The following is a 15,477-nucleotide window of genomic DNA, read 5'->3' on the forward strand; positions in this document are numbered from 1 at the left end:
CACACACACACACACACACACACACACACACACACACACACACACACACACACACACACACACTCTGACATTTTGAGGATCTCAGAGACCGCCTTGCTGCTGTTGGGTGGGGCCTCATGCTGAGAGGGACTACAGGTGTTTTGCTGACTTTATGCCAACCGGTTTGTTCCTTTGAGCTCTGTGGTGTCGACCAGTTTAAAATGAGACGCTCTCACACATAAAAACCACCAGCTGTGCCTTTAGAAGGAGCGTAGAGGAGCATGAGAGAGCGTGCTCGTCTCAGAGGGATTTTACTGATGATGATGATGATAAAGGTTTTAGGCTGTAGTTTGGCACCACCTGGAGCTCCGTCTTTATATCAAGGACCACAAAGGAAGCACATCTTTGACTTTTATCTTTGTCTGTGTGATTTCATCTCTTTCATTCCTGGATTTTTTTTTTAAATTGCTTTTAACTGTCAGAAAACATTACTTGTAACTATTTGCTGGATAACATGGCAGCTTTTGCACAGTGGGAGGAAGCACTGACATTCTCCTCTTGATCACGTAGATTTGTAAAGCAGGGCTTCTTACGGCTCAGTTTAACTACAGAGCAATGTGTACTCCTAATAATAGTCAGGAAGGCACCTGCTGTAAATCTTGGCCAGATCAACCAAGTGGATCATGAAAAATTAGATTTCCTTACTGGCTCGGTCAGGGCTCGGGTTAAGGACCGCCTCCGGTGCAGCAAACTGTGTTACTGTTTACCGAAAACAAAGGACGTCCAAGTGTGGTGCATAGACTGTATGTAAAAGATGTACATAGTCATTGGCTTAATATATATTGTCCTGAAGCCTCGATTGGAACATTTTGGCTGTGCTGGTGTTTTCAAAGCGGGAATGACAGACCTTCAATTATGAAGTAGCCACATCCCAAAGTGTGGAACATGGTCCCCAAGTGGGTTGTGAAGGTACTCCAGGTAATTTCTGTGAAATATTTACACTTTAAAAAGAAACTGAACTAATAAATAAAGTCATAGGATTTAAATATCAGTTACTTACTGTAATTTTTCCTCTTGCGATGTCTTTGTGATCCTGAACTCCTCTCATATCCTATCATTAGGAGGGAAGACGTTAGTTTGGAGAGACAAGCTATAAAAGTTCAACAAGAGAATCACTAGATCAAAATGATCCATTGAAATTCTTGATGAGATGTGATTATAGGTTTGGCTGGGAGCGTAACATTGGGCATTCAGTACCCTTCAAAACTGTCTGTGGTGTATATTTGCTGTCTTGAAGCTCTGTGTTTGGTCTCCACCAACCTGCGTGTGAAGTATCTGCCTCCTGAATGCACGGCAGTGTTTCCAGTTAAACTCTGTGTCTGCCGGCTGTTTGCTGCCGAGCGGAGCCTCCACGTGTTCACTTTGAGTTTTCAGTGAACTGAAACACATTTTCCTGTCTGACAGCTCTCACCGTACAGCTTCTCACACTGTTATTGTTTAAAAAAAAAAATCTACTGTGCCTGCAAAAAGAATTGATAGTTTGAAGCTTGACTGAAAGCTTCAGAACAGCTGCCGAGTGGAGTTTGTACTCTGAGACTCAGATAGAAGTTGAGTAAATATGGTCATAATTTTATTTTAACTTTGTTTCGTGTTTTTTAAACCTTCCTTCTCCTACTGCATCTTTTGTAGGGTGTCCTACGTAACTCCTCGCTAAGAGCCGGCCGACTCTCCGCCTCATCTCGTTGTCCTGATAAACACCTGATTGAATCTGAGTGTTTTTGCCAAAACTTATTATGAATAAAGTGGAGGGCCATCTGGACTCTGATTGAAGCGCCGGGATGCTCAAATGAGGTTGATTTGAAAAGGTCAGAGTGGTGGCTGAATGTTTCAGGAAGGTCGTTCCATCGTATTTTTCATGTTTTCCTTCAGAAACACAAGAAAAATACGAAACAACCAAGCACGTACGCCCAGAATCCATATCAGCTGATCGGGGGCCAACAACCACATGGTCACATAGTTTCAACCCATCGGTGTCCCTGGCAGTAAATCGAAGCTGTAGGTATCTCTAATCCCCTCAAACTCTTTGACGTTTTCTCCAGTGAATAATCAGGAAAAGAAGATCAAACATCTACAAAAGAATCAACCAGAACGAGTCAGTTTTTAGCTTTAGATCAGGGGTGGGAAACTCCAGGCCTCAAGGGCCGGTGTCCTGCAGGTTTTAGATGTCTCCTTGATCCAACACTGCTTATTTAAATGGCTAAATCACCTCCTCAACATGTCTTGGAGTTCTGCAGAGGCTAGTAATGAACTTTTGATTCTGATTTGATTCGATTCTTTGATTTGATTCGTGTGTTTTGACCCAGGCTTGAGGCCTAAAGTTCCCCTACCCCTGCTTTAGGTGATGACACAAGGGCTTGAAATGCTGAAATACGGTACCAAGTCTCAGTCCACCCCAGTGCCCTCATTGGTCTCTAATTCTTTCGATAGTCACAGTGTGACGGGAACATTTTGCTCTTTGCTGCACAGAAGGGTTGGGTGGTGCCAAGAAAGCTAAAGCAGTACTTGGAAGCCAAACTTCTGAAGGTCGCTGGATTTGAACCCGATGCAGAGAGGTCGCATTGGCAAGTCCAGTTTTTATGAGCCAGGCGTAAAAAGATAAAAGCTGAATTTAATTGAAAGTGACTTTAACAGTTTTATTATTTATTCATGTTGTGACACTTGGGGTGGCTGTAAAACTCTTCTGCTTACAGCTTCTGGAACGTGTTTTTCAGCCTGGAAAATTTCAGCTCTCATTATGAAGGAAGCTTAAAAATTTTGGAAAGAAACAGGGGTGTTAGAAAAACCCCATCCTCATGTGCTTCCATCTAGTTTCCTTAAAATCCAGTCCATTGTGACACTTTAATTTGGATTTTTATTCCTGGGCATAAACACGTAATCCCAAATGGGAATAAAAGAATCCTCATTATTTCAAACTACTTTCAAATGTATCTGGGGTCAGAACATGCTTCACTACATCCCCGCTCTCTGATTTATCTTAAACTTCACACTTTAACCCGTCAACAATGTGATGCAGAAACTTGTAACACCAAGAGGGAGCAGCATGCACCAGTGTGCTCAGAGTGAGGGAGTTCCTGGTCTTAGGCACTTTAAATCAGGGTGACCTTTACGGTTTACTGCAGCCTGAAAGGGATCACAGATAATGCTGATTGAAAACATCATCCGTTAATATTATTAATGGCTCTTATTTAGAAAGAAAGGCGAGAGGAATAAAGGCAGACACTCACGGTGGATGTAAACAGTTTGTCTTTGGCTGGCTGCTTCAATTATGTGAATCTAAGGTTATATAAGATGTTGACTGTCTATGTGTCCGACTTTTTATCATGCTGCTTCTGGACCAAATGTCCACTGAGGGTTTTCTGTGCTGGATGCTCATAGTAGATGTGGAAGTTCTTGAAGAAAAAAATGTAGTTTTTTCTTCTCTGGGCTCTCTGTGGTGTCATAGAAGCTGTTCAAACAGCAGCGACCAATGAGAAGAAAGCTTGCTTAAAGCAGCAGGTACAATTTTACCTTTTAAAGGTGTAAAATACCAGCACACGACAAACAGACACCATCAGCAAGGAGTCCAACAAAGGTGACAGAGTCCTGTAAACATCATGCAAACAGGCTTCTAGACCTCTTTACTGCTCAGGCCAGTGTGTTTGCCTCACACCTTTATATAAATGTGCACATTGAAATTCTGTCCGTCTCCTCCTTCCACATGCTAAACACCTAATTTAAGTTAAATGTGACAATTGGCTTGTCGGAGCACATATGGCGCTCCCCTTCTGCTGGAGGAAAACACTGTGTGTGTGCGTGCGTGTGTGTGTGTGTGTGTGTGTGTGTGTGTGAGTGTGAGTGAGAAGGACGGCGTGCAACTTAAATTTTCCAGGCTTTGGTTTTGTTCACAGACATATTTAACGTTCTTTACATAATGTCCTGTTGTTTCTGGATTCTGTTCTCTGTGCTTAATGTGTTTTAAATTGCTGGTAATTTACCTGCTGCAGCAGTTTCAGTGTAGCGTGCATCACCTACAGGCAGGGGAAGGTGTTTTCTTCCAGCTCAATTTATGCACTTTTGTAAAATTTGTGCATAAAAAGCCAAACTGGAAATGCTGAAAGGTCCAAATGTAAACAGAAGGGAGTTTAGTTAGTGAGGACTTATTTATTTTTATGCTGTCATAAAATACGTAGAAACGCAAAATCAACCCAATAAAATGGGCTGAAATGGGACAAAGGTAGCACTAAATATCCAACTTTTTGAGAGGAGGTGTAGGAGGCTCTGAATAACTCCTCTTCATTTTACCTGCTTCATTGAAGACCAGCTAAACTGAGTAAACAACATGGAAAAAGGCTAAATAAATTTTTTTATTATAGTCCTTTATTTCCAGGTAAAAATCTCATTGAGATTAAAAATCTCATTTCCAAGAGAGACCTGGCATCATGGCAACAAAAGTCACATACCACATAGGTATATAACATTTAAAACAAATACAATATCCCATACAAACATGTGTAAAATATACAATAACAGATCAAATTAAGAGTACATTAAAAACAATCACACTGAGTAAAAGAGCTGTTCTCTCGTTCCTTTAAGACAGACTTAAACTCTCCCAAGGTAACCAATTCTGATAATTTCAGTTCCTTCTGCAGATTATTCCAGGAAGCAGGGGCAGCGTATTTAAAAGCCTTTTCCCCAATTCTGTTCTGATTTTTGGGACAATCAATTGTATGATATTGTGCGAACGAAGGCTGTATTGGTTGTGGTTTTTACACATATAAACACATAAATAAGATGGAACCAGCCCAAGGAGAGATTTATAGATAAAGATCAACCAATGGGAGAGTCTGCGAATATGCAAAGATGGACATTTAGCAGCAGCATACAAAGAACAATGATGTACACGATTCCATAGCCAGTAATAAAACGTAAAGCACAATGGTACACAGTATCCAACCTCTTTAGGTAGTGGGCAGGTGCATTCATAAAAAGCAGGTCACCATGTTCCAATAAAGGTAAAAAGGTTGCATAAATCAAATGTTTTCTCACTTGGAGGGAGAAACAGGATTGGTTTCTAAAAAAGTAACCTAGTTTTAGTTTTAACTTCGACACAAGCCTTTGAATGTGAGTCTTAAATGACAAATTCTGATCTATAATTATCCCTAGATACTTGTAAGATGGGACCATTTCAATTTCAGTTCCTTGAATTGTTTTAATCTTAGGAGACATAGCTAACAACTCTTTGCCATTTGAGAATAACATGAGCTTGGACTTCTCTGGATTTAACACCAACTTAAGTTGAGTTAAATGGGACTGAACGACATCAAAGGCAGACTGCAGAAATTGCAGGGTTTGTGCTACTGAAGGGGATGAACAATAAATAATTGTATCATCTGCATAAAGATGAAATGCTGCATTTGACAAATTATCACAAAGGTTGTTTATATAAAGAGAAAATAGCAATGGCCCTAATATGGAGCCCTGCGGAACTCCTTTGGGTACTGAGAGAAAAGAGGAAGAAGACCCAGCAGCACGGACACACTGTTTTCTTGCTGACAAGTAATTTGAAAACCAACTTACAGCATTTACAGATAGACCAATATTGTTTAGTCTATTTAATAAAATAGCATGGTCAACTGTATCAAAAGCCTTTGACAAGTCAAGAAAAAGAGCAGCTCAGTATTTTTTGCAGTCCATTGAATCAACAATGTCATTAACCACTTTAATAGCATCAGTTATTGTGCTGTTGTTTTCTGAATCCTGACTGATGTTGGGAAAGAACTGAATTTTCGTCCAAAAAGTCTTTCAGTTGTTCACTAATGAACTTTTCTAGAACTTCTAGAACATCTGAAGGATCGCCTCCTTTCAGCAAAGGGAGAACATAGGCAGATTTTCATATTACTGGGATCTCACTGTTCGAGAGGCTAAGATTAAAAATGTAAGTTATTGGTTCTGCTATAAAATCTGCAGCCAACTTAAGAAAATAGGGATCAAGTTGATCTGGTCCTGCAGATTTATTTAGATCCAACAGATTTAAAGCCCTGTGGACCTCAAAAACATTTAACGGAGAAAAACTGAAGGGTTGGACCACAGATTCAGTTTGAGCGGTTGCAGAGAGAGCCTCTTGTTGATTAAGCTGTTTAAAATCTGGATATAAAGATTCAAATAGAGATCCTGAAGAAACAAAATGCTCATTAAAGCAGTTTAGAATGTCAATTTTTCTCTGTTAAAGTGCAGGAGTGCTTTAGAACAAAAGTTGGCATCTCATTTGTAGTTATGTCCCCATAAGAACATTTTATTATTTTCCAGAATTTTTTAGGATCGTTCAAATGTTTAGTAGTATTTGAAAGATAGAATTCTGATTTGGCCTTTTTAATTAAGGAAGTTGAACGGTTTCTGAGCTGTCTAAAAATCAGCCAATCCGCTTCGGATTTAGTTTTTCTGGCCTTAGCCCAGGCAGCATCCCTTTTTTTGAGTAGACTGGAGAGCTGAGGAGAAAACCAAGGGTTGTTTCTGCATTTTACTCTAAAATTGCAGATGGGGGCATGTTTATTTATAATTTTGATAAAAGTATCATAAAAATAATTCCATGCCAACTCAAGATCAGTTATCAGGTAGATTCTACTCCAGTTATAGTCCCATAAATCATGAAAGAAATGCTTAAAATCTCGTTTAAAAGCTATTTGTGGCCTTGATTTTGGGAGCTTCGATTGTCTGACTACAGCTACCACACAGTGGTCACTGATATCATTTGCGAAAACCCCAGTGAGAATATTTACACGGCATATTAGTTAAAAATAAATCAATAAGTGATGACTTTTCTGGGCATTTAAGATTTGGACGAGTTGTGCTGTAAATTAGTTGTGTGAGATTATATGAATCACACATGGATTTAAAACTGTCTCAGGCAGAGGACAATCAGTCCCAGTTGAAATCTCCGGCCAGCACAATTTCATTAAAATCTAAAGTAGATAGTTTTTCACTAAGTGAAACTAAAGCCTCACTACTAGCTGAGGGGGGTCTATAACAGCCCACAATGGTAATAAAATAGCCCTTGAAAAGTTGGAGCTTGAGGGCAAGAAGTTCAAACTGTTTACAAACAGATACCGATGAATCGACAGTAACATGGAATTTGCTTTTTATATAAATTGCAACACCGCCACCCTTTCTGGGGCGGACGCAACGGAAAAGATTATAGCCCGTTATTGCAATGTCTTTGTCAGTAATTGATTTACTAAGCCAGGTTTCTGATAATATAAGAATATCAGTATCTAACTCTTTCATCCAAATTTTCACAAAATCAAGTTTGGGAAGAAGACTTCTGACATTTAAATGAGTGATACCAAGACCTGCTCGAGTTTTGAAATCACAAGGAGTACTTAAGCGTTTGCAATCTGGACCCGGATTAGGTTGCACATTTCCAGATAAAAGAAGCAGAAGAACAATAAAACATTTTCTTTTCACGGATTTTTTTTGTAGGATTACAGACTGATTTCTCTTAGTGCCCAATCTCTTTGGGGGGGTGAGAGGATTGGGAAATAAACCAGTGATATGGAATGAATAAATCAGTTAAATCAGTTGAAATGAGATCTCTGCTGATCTCACGTTTTGTAACAAAGAAGCCTCCAAACAGCAGACACGGCTCCTCGTACAGGTTCAGGTTCTTCACTCCGGCCATCTTTTCTTCTTGCAGTTCTTCAAAAGTGGAAAATATTAATTTTCGTATGTGTGAAAAGTCATGTTTAACGACACAAAGATGAGCGGTGGAAACGGTCACACATGGATGCTTTGGAGGTCCAGTTGGTCCTCAAGGATGTCCAGGGTCATCTCCTAGTTGGGCCAGCTCAGCTCGCAGTTCATGAGTCAGTAGCAGTGGCTTTACTTTGAGCCCCTAATGGGCTACTAACTCGCTCTCATCCCGTTATATAGGTGAGCTTGGTTGTGTTTTGAAACCAGATGTGACAACAGCCGTTAGCTCATTGGCTAACGGCTTGTCAAACACAAGTTGCCATAAACTCATCTGAGAACTGAGCTCAGCAAAGCGAGCATTATTCCCATGGACTTTTACAGGACCAAAGTCTTTTTGCAGCTACTGGTGTCGCCCCCCGGTGATCGTTAAAAAGAATGCAGGGTTAAGTGTTACCTGTTTACCTCGGCCAGTTAATGAATGCTTTGCCGCTATGATATACCAGTCCTGAAGGTAACTCAAAAGGTTTAAGTTTAAACGCTACACCAAAAACCCATCAGTTGTCTAATTTTGTAAATTTGTTATTAAGAGTTTTAAGTTCAAATAAGTGAAAAACTATAAAATAACTTACAGACATTTATTTTCGCTTTTATTGTCTTTGCAGAGTTCATATTTATGGTAAATCCTGATGCTACCTAACTATTCGTAGTTCTCACTGTCCTAAAAACATTATTTTGGAGTGTGTACTTTGGTCTGTTGTTTGTTTGAAGATTGATGTGTGAAAGTTGCAGCAGTGACTTTCTGACGGGATTAACTGGAGTCCAGGTGGACACCAGCGTGACTCGGTGACGGATGAAGACTTGAGTGGCGTTGACGCATCTTCACTCGGAGAGATGGCCCGGACCTTTCACAGCTTTACCAGCTGGCTGCAGCTTAACGAGATAAATGCGAAGCCATGAAGTGTTCAGGAGGAGGAGGAGTTCAGATGAGTGTTATCCCATTTTTATGGCTTGGCGCTTGCCGCCGGGAGACAGCTTCATGCATTAGATTCTCCCTCTGGCTCAGAGAGGAGTGAATGCACCTAAACAAACCTCCCCCATCACCCAGTGCTGCTCCACCATGAAGGAGTTCAAGGCAGCTAATAACGTAATCCTCAGAGTGATGAAGAAGAGGAGATGGGAGGGCAGGGACACAGCCGAGCACCGGCCGGTGGTGATGAGAAAATAATACGACACTCATAACAGAAACCGCCTAGCACGTTTACCTCGAGAGCTGTTTAACCCTAACCCTAACCCGAGGAGGTCAGTGGAGGCGTTAGCTCCCAGCCTCTCTCATTTATGCTCTTCATTGTGCATGTTGCATACACTGAGCTCGCTCTCTGAGGCCTCTGATTGTTTTGTTGGCAGCTCGGCCCGAGTGTGCCATCTGAACGCCGAGCCGCTCGCCTTGGCTCCAAACCTCCCACGCCAACGTTTGTTTCCCGTCTTTTGTGTGCAGAGAGAGGAGTAGGTGTAGGTGCATTAAATGCCACTTCCTGCCTCTATCTGCCTGTCAGTTATCGACTCGCCGTACAATGCCCGTAATCTTCTGCTATTCTTCAAGTTCTGGTACTAGATGAGATGTTCTGCATCTGCTCGTCTTGGAACCCGCCTGCCTCGCATCACTGTTATTTGACTGAATTTCAGATCAAGTCTTTAGATTCCATGTTTCTCCTCTCAGTAATGTTAGGATGGAAATTCATTTGAAGCCCATTAACTGGCCTGAGTGTCACTGGATACAGGTCATCGCAGGGTCAACATTTCTGTGGTTTCATCACTATTTAGGCAAAAGAAAAAATGTCTTCTTTGTTAAGAACAGAGAAACAGCAGAATTTGGTGCGGATTCCAATAAAGCCCGTCATTACTGACGTCTGTCTATCTGTATATGTGATGTCAGTGCTGAGCGCCTGTTCAACTGTTTGTGGTCCCTGAATGGATCTCAGGAGCGATGGAGGAGTGGACGGATTTGGACTAATGGACATCAGCTTTTCCTGCACGCTTCTCTGGGCAGTCATTTGAAGATTTTTAACTGGCTCATGGCCTGTAGCCAAATAATCAGACAGGCAGAGGAGGTGTTTGATGTTTTAATTAATTAGTATTGTTTCAATTCCTTTATTTTATTGTTTCTATTGTTATTATTGTATTACATTGTTGTTTTTAATTTTATTGTTATTGTTAAGCACTTTGTGCAGCATAGGCTGTTGGAAATGTGCTATATAAATAAATCTGACCTTGACCTTGACCTTTTAGAATTTTAAAAAGTATATTTGACACAAATTTGCATCGCACATGTCCCAAATCACAAACACACACCAGGAAGGTCCTTCATTTATTACCTCCTGCTGGCTCCTGATGATCCTCTGATGTAGAAACCCAGAGTCCATCAGTCCAGCTGTTCGTCCTGTTCGTCCACCCCGTCTGCTTTGGAAATGTTTGGAGTTTCCCTTCCAAAGAGCTTTTCCTAGCAACAGTAAATTAGAAGAACCAAAACTGGCTGAAGTTGACACTGCAGTGCTGTCACACTGGGGACTGTTGTCTTGTGTGAGCGACTGAGTCTGGGGGAATTAGAGGGAGAAGTGCAGTCTGTTGATATTTTGGACTCTTGTACATTTTGCTTGTTCATTTTTTTGGGGTATCTTGTGTGGACCTCTGGGCAAATGCCTGGACCGAGAGCTGGGGTGGGTTTACGGTGGCGCCTTCAAAACTCTCAGGTTACAGTAAAGAGGACTGAATCCTAAATGCTCTAATGACCGGGTCGGGTCCAAAAATTATGATCCCTAATAAGGTCAGGTGATGTGGAAGAGAGCGAGAGAGAACCGATGAATATAAATGAGTGCACACAGCACCATAATACAAAACCATTAGTTTGAAAAGTGTGTGTGTGTGTGTGTGCGTGCATGGCTGCAGTCTTGTGGCAGATGGTGGAAGGAATGAAAAGCTGATGGGAAAAATCCCGTCCAACATGTTTATTCTCTCTGTTAAAGCCAGAAAGAAAAACCCTGTGACTGAGAAAGCAAAAGATCCTCTTTGCACGAGGAGGCGGCAGACGCACCGATGGAGGCAGATGGTCGGAGGGGATGGAGAAAATGCTTTCCAGCATGTTCCTCCCCTTCGGGGAAGAGGAGATTTGCTGGGAAGCTGCACAATTATACAATTAGTTTAGAAGGAAATGAAGTCTTAATTTATCAGACGCAACATTAGTAATATAAGAGGTGTTAATACCCTGCGCGCCCGATGATTCATTTAAGTGTTTCAAAGGAGCACAGATACAACTGCTGATTTAAGAAACATATTGCTGATAAATAAATAAAACGTCATGTGACCTGTGGCATGATCAGCATGTACTGATCACAATATGGGGAAAAAAGATTATTTTATCTGTTTATTTCAAAATAAAATGAGTAAAAATGTAGCTTCCAGGTCAGAAACCGGCCACCAGATGTCGACAGCTGTAGATGCTCAAAGACTTTCAGTCCTCTGGAAGTCTCCATTTACGTACTCAGTCGCTCATTTTGGGTCATAATGAATAAAAATAAAATCTCAGTCATTCAACATTATCTGAGGGTTATTTGGGAAATTATAAAATCCCACAGTAATTGGCTGCTGAGTGTCAACCACAAGTTATTAGACAAAGTCCCACCCTGCCCTGCCTCGTCACACCTGCTGTAAGCGCTCAACTCGCGGCTCCGAAACAAGACACCCGCAACCAGCGGGTGATGCCACGGTAACAATGCCTCAAGTGGACATTAGAGGAACTGCAGCTTTTGGCGCTTCCATACACGTTTCATTTTCAGCCGCAGAGGTTGCTCCTTATTTTAAACAGACTTCAGTAACTTAGATGTTGGCCACGTTTTTAATGAATTTAATCTAATAATTTACCACTAACTAATGCTCCTCTTACTATTGTTTTTCTTTAAGTGGTTTGTGTTTTTGCTGCTTGACTGTGTTTGCAGACTAGTTGTAAACTGCAGGCGACTGCGGAAATCTACTGATGATGAAAGCAAAGGGAGGGTTTTTTGACGTAGTAAGAATGGCGACACGTGATGTATAATGGCGACGGTGGCTCTGAAAAACAGAAATGAGGTCGATGTTAAGATTTTAATTGGCAGGGAGCAGGATGGAGGCGAGGCTGAGATGGTCTGAGCATGTGCAGAGGAGGGAGAGTGGACAGAGGAGGGAGGATGATGAAGATGGAGCTGCCAGGCAGGAGGAAAAGGGGAAGACCTCATAGAAGCTCCATGGTTATAGTGAGGGAGGACATGCAGAGCATTGGTGTGACAGAGAAGGATGCTGGGAGGACATGGAGGCAGATGATTGGCCGTGGAGACCCTTAAAGGCAGCGGGTGACTTTCATCCTCGTGTGTGTCATTCTCTTGCTTTCTCTCTCTCAGCGAGCAGTAACAGATGCCTTTGACCCAATCAGAGTTCAGTGGTGAAATTCACAGTGTTGCTGGTTTGTTGACACCTTATTAGGAGATATTGTTTGGAGGAGGAGGAAGAGTAGGAGGCCAGGGGGAGAGCGAGGACTGGGAGTTCTGCACAGATTGATAGCTTTACCTGTTGCTGTTTATTTACATCCTTTAAAAAAACAAAAATCCAAACAAACAAAAACTCTCAAACTCAGACTTTAATTTTGTGAGTTTCTCCCACATAGTGGCCGTAACTATTCAGAGCTCTGAGGGCGTTGTGAAAATGGTGTCGCAGTGTTGTGGTGGCGCGGTCGGCTCCGTACTGTTGCTCATTTATATGAAAATTTCACACGTTATTGCTGTAATTTTCGCTGTTGGCAAAAAGCGGATAAAGCGGGTGAACTCTAGCGAGGCAGCCGGCTGGACCGTCGCCAGCTGAATGCATCGCGTCAGCCGGCTATTTGTGCGTGTGGTTCATGAAGGAGGAAGTGCAGACGGCGGCGTGTGTGAGGGCGAGAGACCGTCTGAAAGAGTGGGGGAATAAAGAGAGGAGAGGCGTGCGAGGCACATGGGATTCAGAGAGTCTGAATTAAAATCAGATATTTGTCTTTTGGTTCTTTTTTGGTCTAATTTCAGGAGAGACATTTCTGTGTGTGTGTGTGTGTGTGTGTGTGTGTGTGCGCACGCGCGCTGCTGCTGCTGCTTCCTATGTGACCTGATTTCTTCAACTTTCATCATGTTCATGCAGACACACTCCTCAAAACAAATTAAAGAAAGAAAACAATCATTAAGATAATGGAACTAACAGCCCGGTCAATCATTTGGATTTCACTAATTTTATTTCTGCAGACTGCAAATGAGCCTTTCATGTTCACCATAATACTCGATTTCTGCACTGTAGCTCAGGCTGAAGACAAGTGCACTTTCCTGCTCACATTTACTCGAATATTTCCTGAAAAATGCTTCTAACTTCAGCTTTTAATTTTAAAAACCGTTATTTCAGCAAGTGCATAATTGACCCTTTTTCAGTGTTGTGGACAAAAGCTGAGATCTCACAGTAAATTGAGTTGTTTTACAGTCATGTTTCTATGGCTTTTTAGCAAAGTGACAAAGATAACCAGATATGGCCGAGTTCAGCCAGAGTTTAAACTCTGATTCTTTGATGCTTCGGCTTCGGCTGCTGCGCCTTAAACAGGGTTCATGGACCTGCGATGGTGTCCAGGTGTTCGTCTCTGTAAAGTGGAGGATCGAGGCGATGCAGAGCAGCAGACACCGCAGTGACGTGAACCCTCCGCGGGGGTTTAACTGGTTTAACCTCCCAGGACCTGGCGTCTGCATATGTGGACATCACGTTTTGGGTTGTCTAGAACAAAATACTCAATTTTGCTCTACAAGGGCCTGATATCCACTTACGAGGACATTATACTGCCACTGTTCTATTGAAATTTAAAACGAATGCTGACATGTTTCCCACATGTAGACGATGCACTGCAGAGCCTTATGTGTGCTGTGTATACTATCAGTGCACATCAGCACCTCCTGCTTTGTTTCTGAGGCTCTTGGAGGAGAAAACAAATATGATGGGGATTCAAACTGGAGCAAGTAACCGGCTGTTGTCTTCCAGTCTATACCTACAATCCAGTCAACACAGCAACATTGTGTAAATCGACTTTGTGCCCCTAACATTGAGCAGAATATTTGACTGTGTTGACATTCATTTGTTTCTCTGGGATGAGGTCTTGGAAAAACTGGGGTTTTGAGTCACTGTGGCATGCATGAATAGACTGAGAGTGTTAAAGTTGTCGTGTCTTCAGGCATACTAGAGGTCGCCTGGTTTCAACGACTCGTTCATGATCACCATTCTCACCCCTTTGAACAGCGCTGATTAACTAAAGTGACATCAACAGTTTTAAACCCTTCAAAAATCCAGTTCAGTTCAGTTCATAAAATGCAGAATAGCAACAGCAACATCCTCCAGTAATACAAAGCAAAGAGTGGGAAGGAAAAACTCCCTTTTAAGAGGAAGAAACCTCCTGCAGGGAGGGACGGCCATCTGCTGCAAGAGCCCAAAATCAGCCAGTAGTTGTGAGGTCAGGTTGTCCGTTACATAAACCCTAACAAGGTTGTTTGCTCTCACTGCTGTCGCCTAATAACTTTTAGCATCGTCGCCGTGATCAGACGATGTAGGAGGAGATTGATCGTTGATGTCATTCACATTTGGACAGACTTTGAGCTCCACCTTGGACTGGTGTTTGTTCTGCTCTGAGCTGGAGTGCCGCTCTAACCAGAATCTGCAGCAGGTGGAAACTTTTGTCCTTACTCTGAGCGTGCTGAGGCTCCAGAGCAGATCAGACGCTACACTCTGCAGTCCAAGGTTGTATTTAGAGTTTACTCAGAGTCCACATTGGAGGGGGAATTGATTATTGCATCACAAAGTGAATAATAATGTCGTCTATTCATTTAAAAAGCACCTTCTTTCTTGCATGCCCCACGCCCTCACTGCTGCCGTAAATACAAACCATGTTCTTTGCAGAAATAACAGATTAACATGGTCACGGAGTTTTTAGTTCTTGAACATCTGCAGTTGAACATCTTTTCACCTGCTGCTGATCTCACGTTCATAAACACAAAGACACACAAACTACTGACTTACTGAAAGGCGTCTCGTTGCTCAGTCAAACAGTCAATGTCAGGTCATCATGTCTCTGAAAGAACATAATTGCATGAAGATGCAGTTCAGAACGATTCAAACAAATGGCACGCTGGATGCATAATGAACTCGCAGAGGCTCTCTGACACGAGTCGCCTAATTACAAGTCAACAAACTGACTCATCGCGCCACCAGCGCTGTCGGGAACCTTTGATGCTTTTAAGGCTGAATGAGACTCGCTCTGTTTCGGCCGTGAAGAAGTCAGAAGACGTTTCAGTCTCGTTAGCGGCATAATTTATATTCCTCTGTGGCAGCCAAATGCGTACAAGGTTGCACAGTTTGTACTCAGGCACTCGGTAACAGCAGACTTGCGTGCACTTGTGCTGTTGTTTCATGGCTGCGTCCCTGGAGTGAGCGTTTAATGGCAGCTTAGACTTGTGGAGAGTCTGTGCTTTGCTTGGAATTGCTGCGGCAGGTATAAATAAAGAGCATTCTGATCAATTTAATGCTGATGTATGGCAGATAAAACCATGCAGTGTGTCGTCTAAATCGGCATATGACGGCCATCGAAACGTCCAGTCACATTCACTGGCAACGAACACGAGAGCGCAATCATCGGCCAACTTGTTGCAACGGTGCGTGAGCTGGTGGTTTGCTTGGAGCTGGTTTGCTTTT

At 42.2% G+C, this 15,477-nt stretch overlaps 1 protein-coding gene across 7 annotated transcripts in view; it reads left to right on the forward strand.

Annotated features, from left to right (window-relative positions):
* The window catches only part of myo6a (myosin VIa), a 145,761-nt gene that overhangs the window by 52,465 nt on the left and 77,819 nt on the right, over positions 1-15,477 (forward strand). The gene's annotated exons all lie outside the window — the stretch shown is intronic.

Source organism: Haplochromis burtoni, unplaced genomic scaffold (assembly GCF_018398535.1).
Source record: "Haplochromis burtoni strain Fernald_Lab_line unplaced genomic scaffold, NCSU_Asbu1 Contig_203, whole genome shotgun sequence".
NCBI classification, from domain to species: Eukaryota; Metazoa; Chordata; class Actinopteri; order Cichliformes; family Cichlidae; genus Haplochromis; species Haplochromis burtoni.